The sequence below is a fragment of the Hemitrygon akajei genome, chromosome 17 (assembly GCF_048418815.1).
Source record: "Hemitrygon akajei chromosome 17, sHemAka1.3, whole genome shotgun sequence".
Lineage (NCBI taxonomy): Eukaryota > Metazoa > Chordata > Chondrichthyes > Myliobatiformes > Dasyatidae > Hemitrygon > Hemitrygon akajei.
Window position 1 is genome coordinate 18,195,911 of NC_133140.1, and position 6,381 is coordinate 18,202,291.

Here is a 6,381-nt window from a genome sequence, read left to right on the forward strand (position 1 = left end):
CTTTGAAAAAGTCCGTTTCTTAAGTCCACCTGGGAGCACGTGTAGGGCCATCATCCGGAAGGTGATACCACAGAAGGTGCAGCAGTCTCCACATCCCATACTGAACCATTGACCTTCATTTTGTGCTTAAGTTGCTGATGTGAGGCTGAAAAACATAAACTTTTGATGCAAGATACTATGAATGTGTGAAGGAGTAGAATGTAAATGACTTGGATGAAAATGTAGATGGGCGGGTTAGTACATTTGTGGATGATAGTGAGATTGGTGGAGTTGTGGATAGTGTAGAAGACTGGCAAAGAATACACAACGATGTAGATCAGTTGCAGATATGGGCAGAGAAATGGCAAATGGAGCTTAGCCCAGATAAGTGTGAGGTGTTGCCTGCTTTTATTAGTTGAGGTATTGAGTTTAAAAGTCAAGAGGTTATATTTCAACTTTAAAGAACTCTGGATATATGCATTGAGGCTTTGAAGAGGGCTCAGGAGAGTTTTACCAGGATGTTGCCTAGCTTAGAAGCCACATGCTATCACGAGAGGCTGGACAAACTCAGGCTGTTTTTTTTCTGGAGCGGTGGAGGCTGAGGAGAGATCTGTTTATAACATTATCAGAGCTATAGATAGAGCAGACAGGAAGTATCTGTTTCCCAGGATAGAAATGTCCAATACCCGAGGGCATGCATTGAAGGAGAGATGGGGTAAGTTCAAAGGGGAAGTGAGGGGTAAGTTTTTTTTTTACTCAGAGTCGTGGATGCCTGGAATGCACTGCCTGGTATAGTGGTGGAAGCTGTTACGCACCAGCAGCAATAGATCACAAATTGAGTCAGGTTTTGATGTTAAATATATGTTTATTAGTATCTACTCAAGATATAGAAAATTAAATAAACATAGAATAGTACAGCACATTACAGGCCCTTCGGCCCACAATGTTGTGCCGACCCTCAAACACTGCCTCCCATATAACCCCCCATTTTAAAGTCCTCCATATACCTGTCTAGTTGTCTCTTAAACTTCACTAGTGTATCTGCCTCCACCACTGATTCAGGCAGTGCATTCAACACACCAACTACTCTCTGAGTGAAAAACCTTCCTCTAATATGCCCCTTGAACTTCCCTCCCCTTACCTTAAAGCCATGTCCTCTTATATTGAGCAGTAGTGTCCTGGGGAAGAGGCGCTGGCTGTCCACTCTGTCTGTTCCTCTTAACATCTTGTACACCTCTATCATGTCTCCTCTCATCCTCCTTCTCTCCAAAGAGTAAAGCCCTAGCTCCCTTAATCTCTGATCATAATGCATACTCTCTAAACCAGGCAGCATCCTGGTAAATCTCCTCTGTACCCTTTCCAATGCTTCCACATCCTTCCTATAGTGAGGCCACCAGAACTGGACACAGTACTCCAAGTGTGGCCTAACTAGAGTTTTATAGAGCCGCATCATTACATCGCGTCTCTTAAACTCTGTCCCTCGATTTATGAAAGCTAACACCCCATAAGCTTTCTTAACTACTCTATCTACCTGTGAAGAAAATTTCAGGGATCTGTGGACATGTACCCCCAGATCCCTCTGCTCCTCCACACTACCAAGTATCCTGCCATTTACTTTGTACTCTGCCTTGGAGTTTGTCCTTCCAAAGTGTACCACCTCACACTTCTCCGGGTTGAACTCCATCTGCCACTTTTCAGCTCACTCCTGCATCCTATCAATGTCCCTTTGCAATCTTCGACAATCCTCAACACTATCTACAACACCACCAACCCTTGTGTTGTCTGCAAACTTGCCAACACACCCTTCTACCCCCACATCCAGGTCATTAATAAAAATCACGAAAAATAGAGGTCCCAGAACAGATCCTTGTGGGACACCACTAGTCACAACCCTCCAATCTGAATGTACTCCCTCCACTACAACCCTCTGCCTTCTGCAGGCAAGCCAATTCTGAATCCATCTGGCCAAACTTCCCTGGATCCCATGCCTTCTTTCTGAATAATCCTACCGTGTGGAACCTTGTCAAATGCCTTACTAAAATCCACGTAGATCACATCCACTGCACTACCCTCATCTATATGCCTGGTCATCTCCTCAAAGAACTCTATCAGGCTTGTTAGGCACGATCTGCCCTTCACAAAGCCATGCTGACTGTCCCTGATCAGACCATGATTTTCTAAATGCCCATAGATCCTATCTCTAAGAATCTTTTCCAACAGCTTTCCCACCACAGATATAAGGCTCACTGGTCTAAAATTACCCGGACTATCCCTACTACCTTTTTTGAACAAGGGGACAACATTCACCTCCCTCCAATCCTCTGGTACCATTCCCGTGGACAACAAGGACATAAAGATCCTAGCCAGAAGCTCAGCAATCTCTTTCCTCGCCTTGTGGAGCAGCCTGGGGAATATTCCATCGGGCCCCAGGGACTTACCACTTCATCTGGCAGCTCATTCCACACTCCCATCACTGTCCGTGTGAAGAAGCCCCCCCCCACAATGTCCCTTTAAATTTTTCCCCCTTCACCCTTAACCCATGACCTCTTTTTTTTCTTCCCCCTAGCTTCAGTGGAAAAAGCCTGCTTGCATTCACTCTATCTATACCCATCATTATTTTATACACCTCTATTAAGTCTCCCCTCATTCTTTTATGCTCCAGAGAATAAAGTCCTAACCTATTCAACCTTTCTCTGTAACACAGTTTCTCAAGTCCCGGCATCATACTTCTAAACCTTCTCTGCACTCTTTCAACCTTATTAATATCCTTCCTGTAATTAGGTGACCAAAACTGTACACAATACTCCAAATTTGGCCTCACCAATGCCTTATACAACCTCACCATAACATTCCAACTCTTATACTCAATACTTTGATTTATAAAGGCCAATGTACCAAAAGCTCTCTTTACTACCCTATCTACCTGTGACACCACTTTCAGGGAATTTTGTATCTGTATTCCCAGACCCCTGTTTTACTGCACTCCTCAGTGCCCTACTATTTACCTTAAATGTTCTATCTTGGTTTTTCCTTTCAAAGTGCAATACCTCACACCTGTCTGTATCTCCATCTGCCATTTTTCAGCCCATTTTTCCAGCTGGTCCAGATCCCTCTGCAAGCTTTGAAAACCTTCCTCACTGTCCACTACACCTCTAATCCTTGTATCATCAGCAATTTTGCTGATCCAGTTTACCACATTATCATCCAGCTCATTGATACAGATGACAAATAACAATGGACCCAGTACTGTTCCCTGTGGCAAACCACTAGTCACAGGCCTCCACTCAGAGAAGCAATCCTCCACTTCCACTCTTTGACTTCTCCCATTGAGCCAATGTCTAATCTAATTTATTACCTCACCATGTATACCTAGCGACTGAATCTTCCTAACTAACCTCCCATGCGGGACCTTGTCAAAGGCCTTACTGAAGTCCATGTGGAGAGCATCCACCGCCTTCCCTTCATCCACTTTCCTTGCAACCTCCTTGAAAAACTCTAATAGATTTGTTAAACATGACCTACCATGTGCAAAGCCGTGTTGACTCTCCCTAATAAGTCCCTGTCTATCTAAATACTTGTAGATCCTATCTCTTAGTACTCCTTCCAATAATTTACCTACTACCGATGTCAAACTTACCGGCCTATAATTTCCCAGATTACTTCTGGAGCCTTTTTTAAACAACGGAACTACATGAGCTCTCCTCCAATCCTCCGGCACCTCACCCGTAGATACCGACATTTTAAATATATCTGCCAGGGCCCCTGCAATTTCAACACTAGTCTCCTTCAAGGTCGGAGGGAATACCCTATCAGTTCCTGGGGATTTATCTACTCTGATTTGCCTCAAGGTAGCAAGCACCTCCTCCTCTTCAATCTGTATAGGTTCCCTGACCTCACTACTTGTTTGCCTTATTTCCATTGACTCCATGCCAGTTTCCTTAGTAAATACAGAAGCAAAAAAAACATTTAAGATCTCCCCCATTTCTTTTGGTTCCATACATAGCCAACCACTCTGATCTTCAAGATGACCAACTTTATCCCTTACTATCCTTTTGCTCTTAATATACCTGTAGAAGCTCTTTGGATTATCCTTCACCTTGACTGTCAAAGCTACCTCATGTCTTCTTTTAGCCCTCCTGATTTCTTTCTTAAGTTTTTTGCACATTTTATACTCCTCAAGTACTTTATTTGCTCCATTTCCTATATATGTCATACATCTCTCTCTTCTTCTTTATCAGAGTTCCAATATCCCTAGAGAACCAAGGTTCCTTATCCTTATTCACTTTGCCTTTAATCCTGACAGGAACATACAAACTCTGCACTCTCAACATTTCTCCTTTGAAGGCCTCCCACTTACCAATCACATCCTTGCCAGAGAACAACCTGTCCCAATTCACACTTTTCAGATCCTTTCTCATTTGTTCAAATTTGGCCTTCTTCCGGTTTAGAACCTCAACCTGAGGATCAGATCTACCTTTATCCATGATTAAATTGAACCTAATGGTGTTAAATTGAAACTAATGGTGATCACTAGAACCAAAATGTTCCCCTACACACACTTCCGTCACCTGTCCCAACACATTTCCTAATATTGCATCATCTCTAGTCAGTACCTGTGTATATTAAACTTTCCTGAACACATTTTACAAACTCTAACCCGTCTAGTCCTTTAACAGTATGGGAGTCTCAATCAATATGTGGAAAATTAAAATCCCCTACTATCATAACTTTATGTTTCCTGCAGTTGTCTGCTATTTCTCTGCAGATTTGCTGCTCCAATTCTCTCTGACTATTGGGTGGTCTATAATACAACCCCATCATACCTTTCCTGTTTCTCAGCTCCACTTATATGGCCTCGGTAGACAAGCCCTCTAATCTGTCCTGCCTGAGCACCATTGTAACATTTTCCCTGACTAGCAATGTCACCCCCCCCCCCCCCCCAACCCTTCATCCATCTGCCTCTATCACATCTGAAACGTCGGAACCCTGGAACATTAAGCTGCCAGTCCTGCCCCTCATGTAGCCAAGTTTCACTAATGGCTACAATGTTTTAATACCACGTGTCAATCCACGCCCTCAGCTTGCCAGCCTTCCCCACAATACTCCTGCATTGAAATATACACACCTCAGAAGATTATTACTACCACACACAAACCTTCTATTTGTGACTTTGCATGAAACATTAACATAATTTATTTTCACCCCCGCTCCACTATCTACGCTGGCACTCTGGTTCCCATCCCCCTGCAAATCTAGTTTAAACCCCCCCCCCCCCCCAGCACTAACAAACCTCCCTGCAAGGATATTGGTCCCCCTGTAGTTTAGGTGTAACCCGCCTCTCTTGTACAGGGCAAACACGATGAAATCTGCTGGAAATTCAAACAACACACACAAAATGCTGGTGGAACACAGCAGGCCAGGCAGCATCTATAAGGAGAAGCACTGTCGACGTTTCAGGCCCAGACTCTTCATCAGGACTAACTGAAAGGAAAGATAGTAAGAGATTTGAAAGTAGTGGGTGGAGGGGGAAATGCGAAATGATAGGAGAAGACCGGAGGGGTTGGGATGAAGCTATGAGCTGGAAAGGTGATTGGCGAAAGTGATACAGAGCTGGAGAAGGGAAAGGATCATGGGACGGGAGGCCTAGGGAGAAAGAAAGGGGGAGGGGAGGCACCAAAGGGAGATGGAGAACAGGCAGAGTGATGGGCAGAGAGAGCAAAAAAACCAAACAACTAAATATGTCAGGGATGGGGTAAGAAGGGGAGGACGGGCATTAACGGAAGTTGGAGAAGTCAATGGCATGTCAATGGAGGTAACTTCTGCCACCTCCAACGGGATCCCACTACCAAGCACATCTTTCCCTCCCCCCTCTTTCTGCTTTCTGCAGGGATCGCTCCCTATGCTACTCCCTTGTCCACTCGTTCCCCCCATCCCTTCCCACCGATCTCCCTCCTGGCACTTATCCTTGTAAGCGGAACAAGTGCTACACCTGCCCTTACACTTCCTCCCTCACCACCTTTCAGGGCCCCAGACAGTCCTTCCAGGTGAGGCGACACTTCACCCTGTGAGTCAGCTGGTGTGGTATACTGCGTCCAGTGCTCCCGGTGTGGCCTTTTATATATTGGTGAGACCTGACGCAGACTGGGAGACTGTTTCAGAGAAAGCAGGATCTCCCAGTGGCCACACATTTTAATTCCACATCCCATTCTCATTCTGATATATCTATCCATGGCCTCCTCTACTGTCAAAATGAATCCAAACTCAGGTTGGAGGAACAACACCTTGTATACCGGCTGGGTAGCCTCCAACCTGATGGCATGAACATTGACTTCTCTAACTTCCGTTAATGCCCCTCCTCCCCTTCTTACCCCATCCCTGACATATTTTGTTGTTTGTTTGTTT